Below are 24,095 nucleotides of genomic sequence, written 5' to 3' on the forward strand. Positions count from 1 at the left end.
TCACACTTGTTCCCACGAATGTGATCGACTATGGAATTTTAGAATAATTACTTATTCATGGATAAAATATGCAAAATAGGAACATGACTCAAAATAAATTAATACCATAATTATATTAATGAGTTTGAACAATTTCATTCCGTTACAATACTTAAACAGATCATGACCAATCACTAGAATATCGAAGCCCTAATGCACAAACATGTCCAGTATGTTTTGCTCCATATAAGAGCTTCGTGAGAGGATCCGCTATATTAAGATCTGTGCGAACTTTACGAATACATATCTTTCCTTTTTCAACTTCATCCTTTATGTAGTTGAATCTCCGCTCAATGTGACGGGTCTTTTGGTGAGCACGAGGTTCCTTGATTTGAGCAATCGCACCCTCGTTGTCACAAAAGATCTCAAGAGGGTCCTGAATGGAAGGGACTACTCCTAAGTCGTCGATGAATTTCTTCATCCATGCAGCTTCCTGAGCTTCCAATGATGCGGCGATGTACTCCGACTCTGTAGTGGATAAAGCAACAACATCCTGTTTTGAACTCTTCCAAGAGACTGCACCTCCATTTAACGTGAAGACATAACCGGATTGTGATCGAGAATCATCTCGATCAGTTTGGAAACTCGCGTCCACGTAACCTTTTACAGCGAGTTCCTCCTCACCAGACCCATATATTAGAAACATATCCTTAGTCCTCCTAAGGTATTTCAATATACTTTTAACAGCAATCCAATGACTGTTTCCTGGGTTATTCTGGTATCTGCTTGTCAGGCTAAGAGCGCATGACACATCCGGTCTAGTACATATCATTGCATACATGATTGACCCAATGGCAGACGCATATGGGACTTTCTTCATTCTCTCTTGTTCATCTTTCGTGGTGGGGCACTGAGATGAACTAAGGAGTGTTCTGTAGTGACCCGAACTTTTCCATGTTTATATATATTAATTGAGATTGATATTTACATGATTAAATGTTTCCAACATGTTAAGCAATCAAACTTGTTAAGACTTGATTAATTGAAATATGTTTCATATAGACAATTGACCACCCAAGTTGACCGGTGATTCACGAACGTTAAAACTTGTAAAAACTATATGATGACATATATATGGATATATATATAGTTAACATGATACTATGATAAGTAAACATATCATTAAGTATATTAACAATGAACTACATATGTAAAAACAAGACTACTAACTTAATGATTTTTAAACGAGACATATATGTAACGATTATCGTTGTAAAGACATTTAATGTATATATATATCATATTAAGAGATATTCATACATGATAATATCATGATAATATAATAATTTAAAATCTCATTTGATATTATAAACATTGGGTTAACAACATTTAACAAGATCGTTAACCTAAAGGTTTCAAAACAACACTTACATGTAACGACTAACGATGACTTAACGACTCAGTTAAAATGTATATACATGTAGTGTTTTAATATGTATTTATACACTTTTGAAAGACTTCAATACACTTATCAAAATACTTCTACTTAACAAAAATGCTTACAATTACATCCTCGTTCAGTTTCATCAACAATTCTACTCGTATGCACCCGTATTCGTACTCGTACAATACACGGCTTTTAGATGTATGTACTATTGGTATATACACTCCAATGATCAGCTCTTAGCAGCCCATGTGAGTCACCTAACACATGTGGGAACCATCATTTGGCAACTAGCATGAAATATCTCATAAAATTACAAAAATATGAGTAATCATTCATGACTTATTTACATGAAAACAAAATTACATATCCTTTATATCTAATCCATACACCAACGACCAAAAACACCTACAAACACTTTCATTCTTCAATTTTCTTCATCTAATTGATCTCTCTCAAGTTCTATCTTCAAGTTCTAAGTGTTCTTCATAAATTCCAAAAGTTCTAGTTTCATAAAATCAAGAATACTTTCAAGTTTGCTAGCTCACTTCCAATCTTGTAAGGTGATCATCCAACCTCAAGAAATCTTTGTTTCTTACAGTAGGTTATCATTCTAATACAAGGTAATAATCATATTCAAACTTTGGTTCAATTTCTATAACTATAACAATCTTATTTCAAGTGATGATCTTACTTGAACTTGTTTTCGTGTCATGATTCTGCTTCAAGAACTTCGAGCCATCCAAGGATCCATTGAAGCTAGGTCCATTTTTCTCTTTTCCAGTAGGTTTATCCAAGGAACTTAAGGTAGTAATGATGTTCATAACATCATTCGATTCATACATATAAAGCTATCTTATTCGAAGGTTTAAACTTGTAATCACTAGAACATAGTTTAGTTAATTCTAAACTTGTTCGCAAACAAAAGTTAATCCTTCTAACTTGACTTTTAAAATAAACTAAACACATGTTCTATATCTATATGATATGCTAACTTAATGATTTAAAACCTGGAAACACGAAAAACACCGTAAAACCGGATTTACGCCGTCGTAGTAACACCGCGGGCTGTTTTGGGTTAGTTAATTAAAAACTATGATAAACTTTGATTTAAAAGTTGTTATTCTGAGAAAATGATTTTTATTATGAACATGAAACTATATCCAAAAATTATGGTTAAACTCAAAGTGGAAGTATGTTTTCTAAAATGGTCATCTAGACGTCGTTCTTTCGACTGAAATGACTACCTTTACAAAAACGACTTGTAACTTATTTTTCCGACTATAAACCTATACTTTTCTGTTTAGATTCATAAAATAGAGTTCAATATGAAACCATAGCAATTTGATTCACTCAAAACGGATTTAAAATGAAGAAGTTATGGGTAAAACAAGATTGGATAATTTTTCTCATTTTAGGTACGTGAAAATTGGTAACAAATCTATTCCAACCATAACTTAATCAACTTGTATTATATATTATGTAATCTTGAGATACCATAGACACGTATACAATGTTTCGACCTATCATGTCGACACATCTATATATATTTCGGAACAACCATAGACACTCTATATGTGAATGTTGGAGTTAGCTATACAGGGTTGAGGTTGATTCCAAAATATATATAGTTTGAGTTGTGATCAATACTGAGATACGTATACACTGGGTCGTGGATTGATTCAAGATAATATTTATCGATTTATTTCTGTACATCTAACTGTGGACAACTAGTTGTAGGTTACTAACGAGGACAGCTGACTTAATAAACTTAAAACATCAAAATATATTAAAAGTGTTGTAAATATATTTTTGAACATACTTTGATATATATGTATATATTGTTATAGGTTCGTGAATCAACCAGTGGCCAAGTCTTACTTCCCGACGAAGTAAAAATCTGTGAAAGTGAGTTATAGTCCCACTTTTAAAATCTAATATTTTTGGGATGAGAATACATGCAGGTTTTATAAATGATTTACAAAATAGACACAAGTACGTGAAACTACATTCTATGGTTGAATTATCGAAATCGAATATGCCCCTTTTTATTAAGTCTGGTAATCTAAGAATTAGGGAACAGACACCCTAATTGACGCGAATCCTAAAGATAGATCTATTGGGCCTAACAAACCCCATCCAAAGTACCGGATGCTTTAGTACTTCGAAATTTATATCATATCCGAAGGGTGTCCCGGAATGATGGGGATATTCTTATATATGCATCTTGTTATTGTCGGTTACCAGGTGTTCACCATATGAATGATTTTTATCTCTATGTATGGGATGTGTATTGAAATATGAAATCTTGTGGTCTATTGTTACGATTTGATATATATAGGTTAAACCTATAACTCACCAACATTTTTGTTGACGTTTAAAGCATGTTTATTCTCAGGTGAATATTAAGAGCTTCCGCTGTTGCATACTAAAATAAGGACAAGATTTGGAGTCCATGTTTGTATGATATTGTGTAAAAACTGCATTCAAGAAACTGATTTCGATGTAACATATTTGTATTGTAAACCATTATGTAATGGTCGTGTGTAAACAGGATATTTTAGATTATCATTATTTGATAATCTACGTAAAGCTTTTTAAACCTTTATTTATGAAATAAAGGTTATGGTTTGTTTTAAAAATGAATGCAGTCTTTGAAAAACGTCTCATATAGAGGTCAAAACCTCGCAACGAAATCAATTAATATGGAACGTTTTTAATCAATAAGAACGGGACATTTCAGTTGGTATCAGAGCGTTGGTCTTAGAGAACCAGAAAATTTGCATTAGTGTGTCTTATCGAGTTTGTTAGGATGCATTAGTGAGTCTGGACTTCGACCGTGTTTTCTTTAAAAATGATTGCTTAACATTTTTGTTGGAAACTATATATTTTTAACATATGAATATTATGTGATATATTAATCTCTTAACGTGTTTGATATTATGTGATAGATGTCTACCTCTAGAACAAGTCCCATTGACTCACCTAATAATAATGAAGAGTCAAATGTAAATTGGAATGATTTGTGGACTGATTCACAAGTTCCCGAAGAGGAACCGGAAGAAGAGTCGGAACCGGAAGAAGAATCGGAACCGGAAGAAGAATCGGAACCGGATGAAGAAATAGAACCGGTGGGGGAAATAATAAAACGGTTTAGTAAAAGAAAATCCTCAACCAACCGACCAAAGTTAATTATGGTCAATGGTGTTTCCGCCAAGGAAGCAAAATATTGGGAGGATTACCAATTCTCCGATGAATCGGATTCCGACGAGAATTCCGATGATGTTATAGAAATTACCCCAACTGAATTTAAAAAGGCAAAAGAAAATAATAAGGGAAAGGGCATAAAAATAGAGAAATCTAATTCCAACCCCGATGAACTTTATATGTATCGTCAACCCCCGAAGTCCTTAAGTTGTAACAATGACCCGGGAACCTCTAAACCACCAGGTTTTTCTAAACCAATGTGGACAACGACGGCTCGTATTAGGGGAACATCATATATCCCTATAAACTTGGCAAAACGAACCAAAACCGAAGAAGAAGAAACGAGCGAGTCGGAATAAGATAGTTGTATTCGTGTGGTGTAATATATGTAATATAGTGTTCTTATGCTTTATGATATATGTAAAAATTGCTTGTATTAATAAGTATTTTTTTATGAAACTAACTCTTGTCTATTTTACAGTTTAAAAACACAAAATGGATAGACAACCCAATATTTTAAGAGACCTACCCGGAGACATGATTGATGAAATCTTGTCTAGAGTCGGCCAGAATTCTTCGGCACAACTATTTAAGGCGAGATCAGTTTGTAAGACATTCGAAGAACGTTCCAAGAATGTCTTGGTTTATAAGAGACTTTCGTTTGAAAGATGGGGGATATCACATTGGGAAACCCATAAGTTACGATGTGTTTACTTTGACGCATATATTGCGGGGAACCCAAATGCTATTTTACGCAACGGGTTAAGAAATTATTTTGACTCAATATATCCGAATATTGGACTTCGTGATTTAGAAAAAGCGGCTAACATGCAACATAAAGAAGCATGTTATGCTTACGGATTAGTAATGTTCGCTTCTCACCAAAGTGAGAACAAGAACATCGGGCTACAACTATTAAACAAAACGTTTCCACAAGTGACGGAGTCGGTAATTGGGGTAAGAAATGAGGTTTTTAGATTATTACGGGACTGTTGGACATTACGTAACCCTCGTCCCTTTGATGACGTTACAACACGCTGTCTTATCAATGGCCATAACGGTTATGTTGCACAAGACCAAGGATGGGAAGTAGTCCTAGTAAAACCAGAATGCATGACTTGTTTCTGGACGTATGAATTACGTGTCTTTATTTCCTTTGCCGAACGACTTGTGTACTAGCTAGAATTGTCTTCACAACTATCTTGTATCAAAGTTATTGTGTGCTATATTTCATGCTTTACGTAAAATAAGCGGTATTGTAAGTTTGTAAAATATTGTATAAAAGTTTGAACGCGAAATATTATTACAATCAGTTTTTCATATAGAATTGTAGTAGTTGAATTGTATATTAGCTACTAAGTATGAACTTAACGGGTAGGTACTACCCGAATTTAAACTTATAAAACGCTAATATGAAGAAAAAGCTTTTATAAATGAGTTCATATTATGCTACGAAATACTATTAACTACTCTTAATATTCTGTATGATTAACTTGTTCCATTTAACTATTTTGAAGGAAATGGCACCGACTACTCGACACACCGTGAATATGAATGAAGAGGAATTCCGTACTTTTCTAGCTTCAAACATAGCCGCAGTACAGGCTGCGCTACATACCAACAATAACCTTGGATCTAGCAGTACAGGAAATCGTGTAGGATGCACCTACAAAGAATTCACTGCCTGCAAACCTTTGGAATTTGATGGAACCGAAGGACCGATCGGATTGAAACGGTGGACCGAGAAGGTTGAATCGGTGTTTGCCATAAGTAAGTGTACTGAAGAGGACAAAGTGAAGTACGCTACGCATACCTTCACAGGTTCTGCGTTAACATGGTGGAATACCTATCTAGAGCAAGTGGGACAAGATGATGCGTACGCACTACCGTGGTCAGCATTCAAGCACTTGATGAACGAGAAGTACCGTCCCAGAACCGAGGTCAATAAGCTCAAGACAGAACTTAGAGGGTTACGAACCCAAGGATTTGATATTACCACGTACGAAAGACGATTCACAGAATTGTGCCTATTGTGTCCGGGAGCATTCGAAGATGAGGAAGAGAAGATCGACGCGTTTGTGAAAGGATTACCGGAAAGAATCCAAGAAGATATAAGTTCACACGAGCCCGCCTCCATACAACAGGCATGTAGAATGGCTCACAAACTAGTGAACCAGATTGAAGAAAGAATTAAAGAACAGACTGCTGAAGAGGCCAATGTGAAGCAAGTCAAAAGAAAGTGGGAGGAAAACGGTGATAAGAATCACCAATACAACAACAACAGCAATTACAACAATAATCGCAACAATTATCCCAACAATCGCAACATCAATCGCAACTACAACAAACGGCCCAACAACAACAACAACAGCAACTACAACAATCATCCCAACAACAATAATAACCGCAACAACAACAACAATCAGAAGCAGCTATGCCAAAGGTGTGAAAAGAATCACTCGGGGTTCTGCACCAAATTTTGCAACAAGTGTAAAAGAAATGGTCATAGCGCGGCGAAGTGTGAGGTCTACGGACCAGGGGTTAATAGAACGAAAGGAACAAATGGTGTCGGAACGAGTAATGGCGGAGCAAGTAGTGTCGGAGCAAGTTATGCCAATGTAGTTTGTTATAAATGTGGAAAACCAGGCCACATTATTAGAAATTGCCCGAACCAGGAGAACACGAATGGACAAGGCCGTGGAAGAGTTTTCAATATTAATGCGGTAGAGGCACAGGAAGACCCGGAGCTTGTTACGGGTACGTTTCTTATTGACAATAAATCTGCTTACGTTTTATTTGATTCGGGTGCGGATAGAAGCTATATGAGTAGAGATTTTTGTGCTAAATTAAGTTGTCCATTGACGCCTTTGGATAGTAAATTTTTACTCGAATTAGCAAATGGTAAATTAATTTCAGCAGATAATATATGTCGGAATCGAGAAATTAAACTGGTTAGCGAAACATTTAAGATTGATTTGATACCAGTAGAGTTAGGGAGTTTTGATGTGATAATCGGTATGGACTGGTTGAAAGAAGTGAAAGCGGAGATCGTTTGTTACAAAAATGCAATTCGCATTATACGAGAAAAAGGAAAACCCTTAATGGTGTACGGAGAAAAGGGCAACACGAAGCTACATCTTATTAGTAATTTGAAGGCACAAAAACTAATAAGAAAAGGTTGCTATGCTGTTCTAGCACACGTCGAGAAAGTACAAACTGAAGAAAAGAGCATCAATGATGTTCCCATTGCAAAAGAATTTCCCGATGTATTTCCGAAAGAATTACCCGGATTACCCCCACATCGATCCGTTGAATTTCAAATAGATCTTGTACCAGGAGCTGCACCAATAGCTCGTGCTCCTTACAGACTCGCACCCAGCGAGATGAAAGAACTGCAAAGCCAATTACAAGAACTTTTAGAGCGTGGTTTCATTCGACCAAGCACATCACCGTGGGGAGCTCCTGTTTTGTTTGTCAAGAAGAAAGATGGTACATTCAGGTTGTGTATCGACTACCGAGAGTTGAACAAACTTACCATCAAGAACCGCTACCCACTACCGAGAATCGACGACTTATTTGATCAACTACAAGGCTCGTCTGTTTATTCAAAGATTGACTTACGTTCCGGGTATCATCAAATGCGGGTGAAAGAAGATGATATTCCAAAGACTGCTTTCAGAACACGTTACGGTCATTACGAGTTTATGGTCATGCCGTTTGGTTTAACTAATGCACCAGCTGTGTTCATGGACCTTATGAACCGAGTGTGTGGACCATACCTTGACAAGTTTGTCATTGTTTTCATTGATGACATACTTATTTACTCAAAGAATGACCAAGAACACGGTGAACATTTGAGAAAGGTGTTAGAAGTATTGAGGAAGGAAGAATTGTACGCTAAGTTTTCAAAGTGTGCATTTTGGTTGGAAGAAGTTCAATTCCTCGGTCACATAGTGAACAAAGAAGGTATTAAGGTGGATCCGGCAAAGATAGAAACTGTTGAAAAGTGGGAAACCCCGAAAACTCCGAAACACATACGCCAGTTTTTAGGACTAGCTGGTTACTACAGAAGGTTCATCCAAGACTTTTCCAGAATAGCAAAACCCTTGACTGCATTAACGCATAAAGGGAAGAAATTTGAATGGAATGATGAACAAGAGAAAGCGTTTCAGTTATTGAAGAAAAAGCTAACTACGGCACCTATATTGTCATTGCCTGAAGGGAATGATGATTTTGTGATTTATTGTGATGCATCAAAGCAAGGTCTCGGTTGTGTACTAATGCAACGAACGAAGGTGATTGCTTATGCGTCTAGACAATTGAAGATTCACGAACAAAATTATACGACGCATGATTTGGAATTAGGCGCGGTTGTTTTTGCATTAAAGACTTGGAGGCACTACTTATATGGGGTCAAAAGTATTATATATACCGACCACAAAAGTCTTCAACACATATTTAATCAGAAACAACTGAATATGAGGCAGCGTAGGTGGATTGAATTATTGAATGATTACGACTTTGAGATTCGTTACCACCCGGGGAAGGCAAATGTGGTAGCCGATGCCTTGAGCAGGAAGGACAGAGAACCCATTCGAGTAAAATCTATGAATATAATGATTCATAATAACATTACTACTCAAATAAAGGAGGCGCAACAAGGAGTTTTAAAAGAGGGAAATTTAAAGGATGAAATACCCAAAGGATCGGAGAAGCATCTTAATATTCGGGAAGACGGAACCCGGTATAGGGCTGAAAGGATTTGGGTACCAAAATTTGGAGATATGAGAGAAATGGTACTTAGAGAAGCTCATAAAACCAGATACTCAATACATCCTGGAACGGGGAAGATGTACAAGGATCTCAAGAAACATTTTTGGTGGCCGGGTATGAAAGCCGATGTTGCTAAATACGTAGGAGAATGTTTGACGTGTTCTAAGGTCAAAGCTGAGCATCAGAAACCATCAGGTCTACTTCAACAACCCGAAATCCCGGAATGGAAATGGGAAAACATTACCATGGATTTCATCACTAAATTGCCAAGGACTGCAAGTGGTTTTGATACTATTTGGGTAATAGTTGATCGTCTCACCAAATCAGCACACTTCCTACCAATAAGAGAAGATGACAAGATGGAGAAGTTAGCACGACTGTATTTGAAGGAAGTCGTCTCCAGACATGGAATACCAATCTCTATTATCTCTGATAGGGATGGCAGATTTATTTCAAGATTCTGGCAGACATTACAGCAAGCATTAGGAACTCGTCTAGACATGAGTACTGCCTATCATCCACAAACTGATGGGCAGAGCGAAAGGACGATACAAACGCTTGAAGACATGCTACGAGCATGTGTTATTGATTTCGGAAACAGTTGGGATCGACATCTACCGTTAGCAGAATTTTCCTACAACAACAGCTACCATTCAAGCATTGAGATGGCACCGTTTGAAGCACTTTATGGTAGAAAGTGCAGGTCTCCGATTTGTTGGAGTGAAGTGGGGGATAGACAGATTACGGGTCCGGAGATTATACAAGAAACTACCGAGAAGATCATCCAAATTCAACAACGGTTGAAAACCGCCCAAAGTCGACAAAAGAGCTACGCTGACATTAAAAGAAAAGATATAGAATTTGAAATTGGAGAGATGGTCATGCTTAAAGTTGCACCTTGGAAAGGCGTTGTTCGATTTGGTAAACGAGGGAAATTAAATCCAAGGTATATTGGACCATTCAAGATTATTGATCGTGTCGGACCAGTAGCTTACCGACTAGAGTTACCTCAACAACTCGCGGCTGTACATAACACTTTCCACGTCTCGAATTTAAAGAAATGTTTTGCTAAAGAAGATCTCACTATTCCGTTAGATGAAATCCAAATCAACGAAAAACTTCAATTCATCGAAGAACCCGTCGAAATAATGGATCGTGAGGTTAAAAGACTTAAGCAAAACAAGATACCAATTGTTAAGGTTCGATGGAATGCTCGTAGAGGACCCGAGTTCACCTGGGAGCGTGAAGATCAGATGAAGAAGAAATACCCGCATCTATTTCCAGAAGATTCGTCAACACCTTCAACAGCTTAAAATTTCGGGACGAAATTTATTTAACGGGTAGGTACTGTAGTGACCCGAACTTTTCCATGTTTATATATATTAATTGAGATTGATATTTACATGATTAAATGTTTCCAACATGTTAAGCAATCAAACTTGTTAAGACTTGATTAATTGAAATATGTTTCATATAGACAATTGACCACCCAAGTTGACCGGTGATTCACGAACGTTAAAACTTGTAAAAACTATATGATGACATATATATGGATATATATATAGTTAACATGATACTATGATAAGTAAACATATCATTAAGTATATTAACAATGAACTACATATGTAAAAACAAGACTACTAACTTAATGATTTTTAAACGAGACATATATGTAACGATTATCGTTGTAAAGACATTTAATGTATATATATATCATATTAAGAGATATTCATACATGATAATATCATGATAATATAATAATTTAAAATCTCATTTGATATTATAAACATTGGGTTAACAACATTTAACAAGATCGTTAACCTAAAGGTTTCAAAACAACACTTACATGTAACGACTAACGATGACTTAACGACTCAGTTAAAATGTATATACATGTAGTGTTTTAATATGTATTTATACACTTTTGAAAGACTTCAATACACTTATCAAAATACTTCTACTTAACAAAAATGCTTACAATTACATCCTCGTTCAGTTTCATCAACAATTCTACTCGTATGCACCCGTATTCGTACTCGTACAATACACGGCTTTTAGATGTATGTACTATTGGTATATACACTCCAATGATCAGCTCTTAGCAGCCCATGTGAGTCACCTAACACATGTGGGAACCATCATTTGGCAACTAGCATGAAATATCTCATAAAATTACAAAAATATGAGTAATCATTCATGACTTATTTACATGAAAACAAAATTACATATCCTTTATATCTAATCCATACACCAACGACCAAAAACACCTACAAACACTTTCATTCTTCAATTTTCTTCATCTAATTGATCTCTCTCAAGTTCTATCTTCAAGTTCTAAGTGTTCTTCATAAATTCCAAAAGTTCTAGTTTCATAAAATCAAGAATACTTTCAAGTTTGCTAGCTCACTTCCAATCTTGTAAGGTGATCATCCAACCTCAAGAAATCTTTGTTTCTTACAGTAGGTTATCATTCTAATACAAGGTAATAATCATATTCAAACTTTGGTTCAATTTCTATAACTATAACAATCTTATTTCAAGTGATGATCTTACTTGAACTTGTTTTCGTGTCATGATTCTGCTTCAAGAACTTCGAGCCATCCAAGGATCCATTGAAGCTAGGTCCATTTTTCTCTTTTCCAGTAGGTTTATCCAAGGAACTTAAGGTAGTAATGATGTTCATAACATCATTCGATTCATACATATAAAGCTATCTTATTCGAAGGTTTAAACTTGTAATCACTAGAACATAGTTTAGTTAATTCTAAACTTGTTCGCAAACAAAAGTTAATCCTTCTAACTTGACTTTTAAAATAAACTAAACACATGTTCTATATCTATATGATATGCTAACTTAATGATTTAAAACCTGGAAACACGAAAAACACCGTAAAACCGGATTTACGCCGTCGTAGTAACACCGCGGGCTGTTTTGGGTTAGTTAATTAAAAACTATGATAAACTTTGATTTAAAAGTTGTTATTCTGAGAAAATGATTTTTATTATGAACATGAAACTATATCCAAAAATTATGGTTAAACTCAAAGTGGAAGTATGTTTTCTAAAATGGTCATCTAGACGTCGTTCTTTCGACTGAAATGACTACCTTTACAAAAACGACTTGTAACTTATTTTTCCGACTATAAACCTATACTTTTCTGTTTAGATTCATAAAATAGAGTTCAATATGAAACCATAGCAATTTGATTCACTCAAAACGGATTTAAAATGAAGAAGTTATGGGTAAAACAAGATTGGATAATTTTTCTCATTTTAGGTACGTGAAAATTGGTAACAAATCTATTCCAACCATAACTTAATCAACTTGTATTATATATTATGTAATCTTGAGATACCATAGACACGTATACAATGTTTCGACCTATCATGTCGACACATCTATATATATTTCGGAACAACCATAGACACTCTATATGTGAATGTTGGAGTTAGCTATACAGGGTTGAGGTTGATTCCAAAATATATATAGTTTGAGTTGTGATCAATACTGAGATACGTATACACTGGGTCGTGGATTGATTCAAGATAATATTTATCGATTTATTTCTGTACATCTAACTGTGGACAACTAGTTGTAGGTTACTAACGAGGACAGCTGACTTAATAAACTTAAAACATCAAAATATATTAAAAGTGTTGTAAATATATTTTTGAACATACTTTGATATATATGTATATATTGTTATAGGTTCGTGAATCAACCAGTGGCCAAGTCTTACTTCCCGACGAAGTAAAAATCTGTGAAAGTGAGTTATAGTCCCACTTTTAAAATCTAATATTTTTGGGATGAGAATACATGCAGGTTTTATAAATGATTTACAAAATAGACACAAGTACGTGAAACTACATTCTATGGTTGAATTATCGAAATCGAATATGCCCCTTTTTATTAAGTCTGGTAATCTAAGAATTAGGGAACAGACACCCTAATTGACGCGAATCCTAAAGATAGATCTATTGGGCCTAACAAACCCCATCCAAAGTACCGGATGCTTTAGTACTTCGAAATTTATATCATATCCGAAGGGTGTCCCGGAATGATGGGGATATTCTTATATATGCATCTTGTTATTGTCGGTTACCAGGTGTTCACCATATGAATGATTTTTATCTCTATGTATGGGATGTGTATTGAAATATGAAATCTTGTGGTCTATTGTTACGATTTGATATATATAGGTTAAACCTATAACTCACCAACATTTTTGTTGACGTTTAAAGCATGTTTATTCTCAGGTGAATATTAAGAGCTTCCGCTGTTGCATACTAAAATAAGGACAAGATTTGGAGTCCATGTTTGTATGATATTGTGTAAAAACTGCATTCAAGAAACTGATTTCGATGTAACATATTTGTATTGTAAACCATTATGTAATGGTCGTGTGTAAACAGGATATTTTAGATTATCATTATTTGATAATCTACGTAAAGCTTTTTAAACCTTTATTTATGAAATAAAGGTTATGGTTTGTTTTAAAAATGAATGCAGTCTTTGAAAAACGTCTCATATAGAGGTCAAAACCTCGCAACGAAATCAATTAATATGGAACGTTTTTAATCAATAAGAACGGGACATTTCATGTTCCTCTTTGAATAGGTACCAAACCTTTCTTAGAGTTCTCCATCTTGAACCTTTTCAAGATCTTTTCAATGTATGCACTTTGATTCAAACCTATCAGTTTCTTGGATCTATCCCTGTAGATCCCAATCCCCAAAACGTATTGTGCTTCTCCAAGATCCTTAATGGAGAAGCATTTACTTAGCCAAGTTTTAACTCTTTGCATTGCCGGAATATCATTTCCAAATAACAATATATCATCCACATATAGTACAAGGAACATGATAGTGCTCCCACTAGCTTTCTTATATACACAAGCTTCATCACCATTTTTAATGAAGCCAAATTTCACGGCTTCCTCATTAAAACGATGATTCCACATTCTAGATGCTTGTTTCAATCCGTAGATTGACTTCTTTAACTTGCATACCTTTTTAGGATATTTCGGATCAACAAAACCTTCAGGCTGAACCATATAGACATCCTCCACAAGATATCCATTTAGGAAAGCGGTCTTGACATCCATTTGCCATATTTCATAATCATAATGAGCAGCAATGGCAAGTAATATCCTAATAGACTTTAGCATTGCCACAGGCGAAAAAGTTTCATCATAGTCAACCCCTTGAGTTTGAGTGAAACCTTTTGCTACAAGTCTAGCTTTATATGTATCCAAGTTTCCATGTATGTCGGTTTTCATTTTGAAAAGCCATTTACAATCAACTAGCCTTGAGCCAGCAGGTTGTGTAACAAGTTCCCAAACTTGGTTGTCATACATGGATTGCATCTCAGCGTTCATGGCTTCCTGCCATTTATCTTTATCAATCCTTGATAAAGCATCTTGGTAGTTTATTGGTTCATCCAAATCAACCACATAGCAACCATCCATGAGAAACCTATATCTCTCAGGAGGATTACTAATCCTACCAGATCTGCGAACGTCTTGTGTATTTTGATCATCCATCTGATCACTCTCAACATTTTCATGTTGAGTGCTAGTGTCAGCCAATTGTGTATCATCTACTTGATCTTGAACCTCTTCAAGATCTATCTTCCTTTCACTATTTCCTTCCATTAGGAACTTAGTTTCAAGGAATTCAGCTTTTCGAGCAACAAATACATTTTGCTCGGTTGGATCATAGAAATAGTATCCCATATCATCCTTGGGATATCCTATGAAGATACACTTCGTGGATCGAGCATTCAACTTATTAGGGACGTAACGCTTAGGATAAGCTTCACATCCCCATACCTTTAAGTATGATAGAGATGGAGGTTTTCCAAACCACATCTCATGAGGTGTTCGTTCCACTTTCTTGGTTGGGGCCATATTTAAAATACGAGCCGCGGAGCATAGACAATAACCCCAAAATGATAGAGGTAACGAGCTTCTAGCCATCATAAATCGAACCATATCCATTAGGGTTCGGTTCCTCCTTTCGGAAACTCCATTCAGTTGGGGTGTTCCAGGAGGAGTGAGTTGCGAGATAATCCCGCAACTTCTAAGATGATCTTGGAAAGCATCGCTTAGGTACTCCCCTCCTCTATCGGTACGAAGTACCTTGATTGTCTTATTGAGTTGATTTTGTACTTCGTTTTGATACTCTTTGAATGCTTCAAAAGTTTTGTCCTTATGTCTTAACAAGTAGACATATCCGAAACGACTGAAGTCATCAATGAAAGTAACGAAGTATCTTTCACCATTCCTAGTTATGGGCTTAAAGGGTCCACATACATCCGAATGTATTAATCCCAATAAGTCCTTAGCCCTTTCATAGGTCCCTTTGAAAGGTGCTTTAGTCATTTTGCCTTGTAAACAAGATTCACATACATCAAATGAGTCTAGTTCATTTGATTTCAAAAGGCCACTCTTTTGAAGTGTATGCATTCGATTCTTGTTTATGTGACCAAGGCGACAATGCCATAAGTAGGAATCACTCAAATCCCTTTTGAGTTTCTTGGTGCTAGTATGGTATATTGAGCTACTAGATGATGTGTCATCATGAACCAATTCATAAATTCCATTTGAAGGCGAAGCCTTAAAATAGAATACATTATCTAAATAAACGTGGATATCATCATTAACAAAATTAAGATAAAAACCACATTGTTTTAAATGGGAAACTGAAATAATGTTTCGACATAAATCCGGTGCATACAAAACATTGTTCAAAATAAGTTCTAAACCACTTGGAAGCTTTAATACAAAGTCTCCTTGAGCCTTCACTTGCACTTTGGCTCCATTACCCATAAAGAGACTTGATGTTCCCGTTTGCTTGCTACTTCTTTTGAACCCCTGCAAAGAATTGCAAATGTGAGTTCCACATCCAGTGTCTAATACCCATGTATTAGAAGAAGTAATACTAAGCTCTATATATACCATATATATATTACCTGAGGTTTGCCCCGCATCCCTCTTTTCCTTCAACTCCTTAAGGTAGACCGGGCAGTTTCGTTTCCAGTGACCCATTTCACCGCAACCGAAGCACGGGTCTTCCTTGGGGTTTGCTTGTCCGGCAATCTTTTGATTCTTGTTCTTGTTTTTGGTTGGGGTAACCATCCTCCCCTTTCCCTTGCCATGATGGGCGGGTCCTTTCCTCTTAGCCGCCTTTGGCTTAGAGGTGTTATTACCTTTGGACCCACCATCATTGATCATTAGCACGGGTGAAGCCCTCTTACCCATGCTAGTTTCTGCCGTCCTAAGCATGCCATGAAGTTCGCCAATGGTCTTATCCATCCCATTCATATTGTAATTAATTACAAATTGGTCAAACCTCTTTGACAAGGAGTTTAGGATAAGATCCGTGGCTAGCTCATTAGATATGTTGAGATTAAGACGGTTTGCGCGATCAATGAGGCTTTTCATCTTAAGGACATAAGATGAAACGGATTGGGAGTCGTCCATACGACATGCATGAAGCGCTCGGACCGTTTCAAAGCGCTCGACACGAGCTTGTTGAAGGAACATCTCCTTCAATTGCGTGATCATGTCGTATGCAGTATAATGCTCGAAATCCTTTTAGAGTTCGGGTATCATAGTCCCAAGCATTAGGCAAGCAACTTGCACCGAATCGGCGCAATACTTATCCCAATAAGCCATGCCTTCCGTATCATCCTCGTCGGGTTGATCGGGAATGGGGTCTTCCAACACATACGCCTTATCCTCAAGTTTGAGGACAATCCTAAGATTGCGGAACCAATCCATAAAGTTCGTATGGTTGAGTTTGTCTTTCTCGAGGAGAGACCTTAATGATAGGTTGTTCAAGTTAATAGGTGCGTTTTGCATGTTGTTGTTATTGGCGGCCATCTACAAAATTTAACAAAGTTCATTTAAGTATCGATTTTAAATTTAACAATCAATACCCTTTAAATCCAATTGATATATATATTAAATTTTAGAATCCAACGGTAAACCAAATTTCGGTTAGGTGACCTTTATCCCGTCATTTGATTTAGCTAGGTAGTCATTATATGACAATTGCAAACCTTTTGCAACTTCTAAGTTATGGGATCATGCAATCCTTTTGCATGACATATTATCCCATTAACGCCTATTTGTTCATCATGCTTCGGTGACCCTAAGTTCATGATTTCTAAATCAAGTCGTCCTACTTGTTTAGACATGTAAACTTAACATACAAGTGGTTAGGTGACCTTTATCCCACAAGTGTGCAAAATTTACCTTAATCATATTAGTTTGCTCATAACGGTTAGGTGACCTTTATCCCATTGTGAGTTCCCTAATATTTTTAAGCGTTGCACAAAAGGATGGCGTTTAACTTGTTTGCCTCGATAATAAGGGATTTTAAGTTTTCATTAATTCTAGTTTGAGAAAACTTTTATGCCATACACCAACATGCATTTAGTGTATGGTTCATTTGAAATCCATTTTCATGTCTATAAACCATTTTATATATGTGATCCTAATCATGTTCTTAATAACCGTTTATTAATGTCCTTTTAGCCATTTTTAATTTAACCAATTAAATTGTCGTTTTGCTTGTTGTTAACTTGTGTGATTAACTTGTAGCATACAACCATACAATCCACAATCATACAATAAACAACCATGCATGCAAAACAAATATGTTCACAATCAAGCCATTTTGGTAGACATTTGTTTAGCCGAAAACAAATGCCACCGGATAAGGGGTTATAACACAAAGTAGGAGATTTCAAATCTCCCACTTAACCTTGCATCCAAATGCTTCTTCATGTGTTCTTCAAGTCTTCATCATTCTTCATCATTTTACAAAATATATCCTAATACATTTTGTCTAAAAAATGAAATTACAACCTAATCTATTTTACATACCAAATATAAAATAAATTACATAACCAAATGAATTATTACATGCCAAATGAATAAATATTATTACAAACCAATTGAATAAATATCAATCAACCATGCATGCAACCAAACACAAGGTCAAGGCTTAGATTGTGAACTTTAACTACATAAGAGATAGGCAATACAGAATCACAAGTGATTGGCAGTACAGAATCACAAGTGATCGGCAGTACAGAATCACAAGTGATTGGCAGTACAGAATCACAAGTGATCGGCAGTACAGAATCACAAGTGATCGGCAGTACAGAATCACAAGTGATTGGCAGTACAGAATCACAAGTGATCGACAATACAGAATGCAGAATCACAAGTGATTTTGGCCAAAATGACAAACCGCCCAAAACCGAAAATTTTACATTCTACTTCATGCATGTTCATAGAATGCAAAATTATAGTGGGTTTAATAAATCATCTCGAAGCATATTCCATCAACTTCGGCTCTAGATACCATTGTTGGGATTTAACAAGTTCATAATATACTTAAACCATTTTAAGAATTAAGAAAGCGGAAGCATGTTAATTACCAATTTTAGACTTGTTAAACTTTAACCAATTAAAGTTAAATCCCAATTAGGATCAAGTTGTGAAACATACTTAAAAACTACAAGATAGATAAGAGATTATACCTTCTCCAAGCTATGTAGTTGATGATGAAGATGATGATGAAGAATAGAGCTTCAAATGGATGAAACCTCAAGTAGTTATACCCCAAACTTATGCACCAACACCTAGCCTTAGTTAGGATTTATAAACACTTGAATTATACTTGCAAAAACCAAACTTTGAACCCTCTTTTCTTCCCTAAAAGTCACTGCTGGACAGCAGCAGTTGGGAGAAGTTTGGTGCAGTTTTTTTTGAAGTATATTGCATGTATGTTGTTCCAAGAAGTCAAGGAACATGTATATGGATATATGGAAAAGCATGACCAAAGGAATGGCATCTCTAGCATGTGTATGCACAACTCCAAGGCCACTACTAATATTAAATAAAATGGATTTATTTTATAAAATTACATTTTATAAAACTTCCATTTTATTTATTATGTTTACATCATTTATAAAACCTATTTTATAAAATGTAACATAATTAATTAATTATTTAACCTATAAATAATTAAATCCATATCATATAAATTATTCCATGATTCATATAAATATACATCAAGTAATAATTTAAGAAAGCCATTTTCTTAAAGTTCAAGTGTCGCGTATTTAATCAACGATCCAACCGCTAAGATTAAATACATATAAGGTGTCAGTAAGCTTGTTATTGGGTATGACCCGACTTGGATCATAACACATTAGCCACATTAATTTAATATGTCTCTCGGGCATACGAAGAACCTTCAATATATAGGCTAAGAGGCCAATCCAAAAGACTACAAAATAAATATAGAGGCCAATCCAAAAGACCACATGATAAATATAGAGGCATAAATATTGGTCACACCAAAAGTCTTCTAACATCCCCCCCGCAGTTCGAGCGGGAGCGGACCGGACGCTCAAACTGGATCATTTTTTTTCTTTGTTTCATGAATTAGACTGATAATCGCTAATAAAAATGCATATTGTTTCGGCTTTCTCCTTTTCCGTAACGACATCGTGGCATGCATTGCCTAAGGATTCTTTTTCCTTTACCGTAACGTCATCGTGGCTTGCTTTTGCCTAAGGATTTGACAGTACTTTGATACACAACTTTTGTCAACGATAACAATCTTCTTCACCGCAAAAAAGAGTTTTGACATATATTCTCTTTTATTCGGGGTTTGGAACCTAGTCAAGCTAGGCGGCTCATCCCCACGCCGATTATTATTATTATTCAAAGTAAGAAGAAAAAATAAAGTAGATAAACGTAGCCATGCAAAGAAGATATGGCTACGTGGTTGTCATAGATCGATGTGTTTCAACCAGGATCGTACTGCTCGAATACCATGTTAAGTTTCATATCTTTCCTTGATCAAATTGATAAACAATACATGATATATATAGGCTAAGAGGCCAATCCAAAAGACTACAAAATAAATATAGAGGCCAATCCAAAAGACTACATGATAAATATAGAGGCATAAATATTGGTCACACCAAAAGTCTTCTAACAAAGTTAAGAACCCATATGGGGATACAAAAAGAAAAAAACAAAGGGAAGATCAGTGCGCTATTTATTCCAACAAGGGAACAATTTAAGGTGTGAAGAACCCTTTAATTTTTGTTTAATCGAATGAGAGGAGAGAGAATAGAGGTTGGGAGAAGATTGAAGCTATAAACAGAATGATCAATGAGCGCACGTACGGGAAGATCCTTCATAATAAAAAAAAATAAAAAAAGGTTAAAAATCGACCTTCTGGCGGCCCCAGACAGATCAATCCCACGGCCAACATGTAAGAGGTAAATCGTGTAACTCATTCTTAGAGGAACATGGGGGTAGTCATGACCACCGCTTTATGCTACATGCCCCAACCACTAAGTTATCATTACGGGGACAGATCCTTCCATAATACATGGGTAAACCTAGTGTTCTTTCATTTCTAAGATAGAGTAACTTAACTCGGGTATATTATACTATGATATTTTTTTAAGAACACACTAATACTATGATTAGTTCACCCCGGGACTAAAAATCACAATCTCAATCTCAAGGTTGATGAGTCATTTCGAAACTGTTAGGCAAAGTCCTTTGCTATTTTTACTCTGATATACTTGCCTAATTTAATTATCTCCGGGCATTTACTATTTTTTCGTTCTATCACACTCAAAATGTGATGCTAGTGATATAAGGACGTTAATCACTAGATCGTCTTTTGATAGATTTAAATAAATAATGTAAGTTACATATATGGACTAGAAATAGAATGACTATTGCCCCTTAAATGAACAATTGAGTATTGTTGTATCGTTTCATTCATTCCCCCAATTATATGAAGCACACCTTTAATCACCAACTAGTCCGGATCCGGCCCGCGCGATGTGGCGGGGGCTTTCAACCTGCGTATTCATATTTAACGTTGCTTTATGTATTTACAGAAGGGAAAACGGCTCATGTGTTAAGCGCTGTTGTAGATGTCGTTGTGTTTAGCGTTTTTTAACGCAGTTAGTTTCGTTTTGTTCATAAAATTATTTCGAGTGTAACGGTGTTGTCGAAAAAAATTAATTCGCGGCGAGCAGCAAAATACGGGCTGTCGTTGTGTTTAGCCTTTTTTTAAAAGTCTCCGTTTCGAACGCCGTTAGTTTCGTTTTGTTCATAAAATTAGTTCGAATATGACGGTGCTGTCGAAAAAATTTAACTCGCGGCGAGCAGGAAGATACAGGATGTCGTTGTATTTAACGTTTTTTAAAAAGTGTCCGTTTCTAACGTAGTTAGTTTCGTTTTGTTCATAAGAATATTTCGAGTTTAACGGTGCGGTCGATGGAATGTAACTCGAGGCGAGCAGGAAGATACGGGTTGTCGAAGTGTTTGGGTGGAGTTTTTATTTTAAGTATGAGAATTTATGTTTTACCCCTATGTAATTAGGTGTATTTTTTGGGAGTTGGTTAAAGTTAAGGGGGTGTTTTGTAAGGTGTGGGGGTGGTGTCGTTTTTGGCTCGGGGAAGCGAGGAAAAGTGCTTCTCTTTTAGTATATTAAAAATTATGCGATTTACCATGATTGGTCAATTGGGCTAAATAATACTTATCATATACACGTAGAAACTCAAACAATTTTACCAGTCGTTTAAAATTTTTAACATAAAGGCTATGTTTGACTAGGATTTAATGGACTTAATAGTATAAAACTCAATATGAGAAGTCATTGACAAGTGTTTGTTTTTGACTTATTGAATAAGTTGCATCTTAATCATGAAATATTCAAATAAGTGTGAATTTCCATTTAGGTTCCGACTTTTTAGTAACTGCTCTAATAACTCACAATGTACATGGTTAATATGATAAATTCAATTATTCAAACGGTTATTCAACATATAAATCAAACACTAATTATTTATTCATCACTTATTCATTATAGACGTCTTATTTAAATTCAGATAAAAGAACTAACTTAATTGGGGAAAAAAAATGGGGCCAAAAAAAAAAGTTTATACGGAGTAAAATTTTGCAAATATGCAAAAGAGCGGATTTACAGTTGGACGTTTTTTTTCCGTTACTTTGCACGAGACTTTGTTATGACCACCGCATCATCAACAAAAACAAACGCCACCTTTACTTTCTCAGTATATAAGCAAACCAAAATTCATATTCTCTTCTCACATTTTTTTTCTCTGTTAAACCTAAATAAAAATTTGTGATCGTTGCTACTTAGGGTTTCTGAGATTAAAAGCGGCTAAGATGGGACAAAAATCGTTGATTTACAGTTTTGTTGCAAGAGGAACATTGATTCTATGGAATTTACGGAATTCACCGGTAATTTTACTAACATTGCTTCTCAGTGTCTCCAGAAGCTTCCAGCTACGAATAATAAGTTTACGTACTCGTGCGATGGACATACGTTTACGTATCTCGTTGTAAACGGATTCAGGGAGTTTCATCTGATTTATTTACGGTTTTTAAACCGTTGATTTTATGAAATGTTGTTCGATTGGGTTAATTATGTGTTGATTAGGTTAAAGTTAATACTGTCACGTTAGATGACTATAAGTTTGAAATGTTAGTTGATTTGAATATGATTGTGTGTGGTTTTTGAATATTTATTTATACTGATTAAGTTACTTTTGTTAGTTGATATGATTATAAGTTTGAAATGGTCGTTGATTTGATTATTTATGTGGTTTTAGATTATGTGTTGATGCGGATTAAGATAATTATGTTAGTTTAAATGATTTTTTTAGTTTGAGTGATGATCGATGAAAATCGTACTAAGTATCTTCTATAATGTTTAGTTTTGTGATTGTAGTCGTTGAATGATTGTTGCCAAGTTTGATTTGCTTTGTAGTTGATTACATTGCTATAAATGTGTATTAATCGAATCATGAGATGATCGCTTAAATTGTCGCTGGAATATGTATTTTATGTAGTAGTTCAAAGCATATTTATGTTGTCAGTAAGCACGAAGAAAATGTGTCATATAAAACTTGAGTCAGTTTGAGTGGCTAATCTCAATAGTAGAAATAGATGGATGTAGTTGTTTCTACTTATATAGTTATGAAGTGCTATCAATTGATTAGTTATCGTTCCTAGTACACATCATATAGCAACTAAATATTAACTGTTAAAAAAATGCATTTTCTCTCTCCCTCTCCTGGATAGGGGATTTGGGCGGGAAAAATTTCAACCGTCAATTTTGCCCTAATTTTCAATTTGTGTCACGTTTTTCATCGATCTAAACAGCAAACTGTAAAGTTTTTCTTCGTTTTATTCAATTAGTAGTCACTTGTATTGGTCTTCTTCTTCTAATTGTCTGCAATCATGTCGCTTAATCGTTGTAATTCGAAGCGTAAAATCAAAATTCCGGTTAGGTTTTCGAATACAATTCATAATATGAAATCAAAGGAGGTAGAAAGTGATACGAGTTCAGAGAAGGATATAACGGATTATGTGAATGTTGATTCTAGTGCTGAGGTCACAAATGAGGAGCAGAGTGTGAATAAAAGTATGCATGAGGTGCTTAACACGAATGATATCAGCTAAAAAGTCACGTTTTCACCCCGGTATTAAAGCCCAAATACAAGAAAGATTCGAACTTTGTCAGCAAAATACCCACTTCGTCGGTTAGAATTGAAGAACAAGTAATTACGAAGACAGTGCAAAAAGAATCAAGAGAATCGGAGCTAAAA

General features: G+C 35.5%; 1 pseudogene; it reads left to right on the forward strand.

The window, feature by feature from the left end:
• The first annotated feature begins 22,650 nt into the window (after positions 1–22,650).
• LOC139902495 (vesicle-associated membrane protein 722-like) overlaps positions 22,651–24,095 on the forward strand; it is a 72,900-nt pseudogene continuing 71,455 nt past the window's right edge.

Source organism: Rutidosis leptorrhynchoides, chromosome 3 (assembly GCF_046630445.1).
Source record: "Rutidosis leptorrhynchoides isolate AG116_Rl617_1_P2 chromosome 3, CSIRO_AGI_Rlap_v1, whole genome shotgun sequence".
NCBI classification, from domain to species: domain Eukaryota; kingdom Viridiplantae; phylum Streptophyta; class Magnoliopsida; order Asterales; family Asteraceae; genus Rutidosis; species Rutidosis leptorrhynchoides.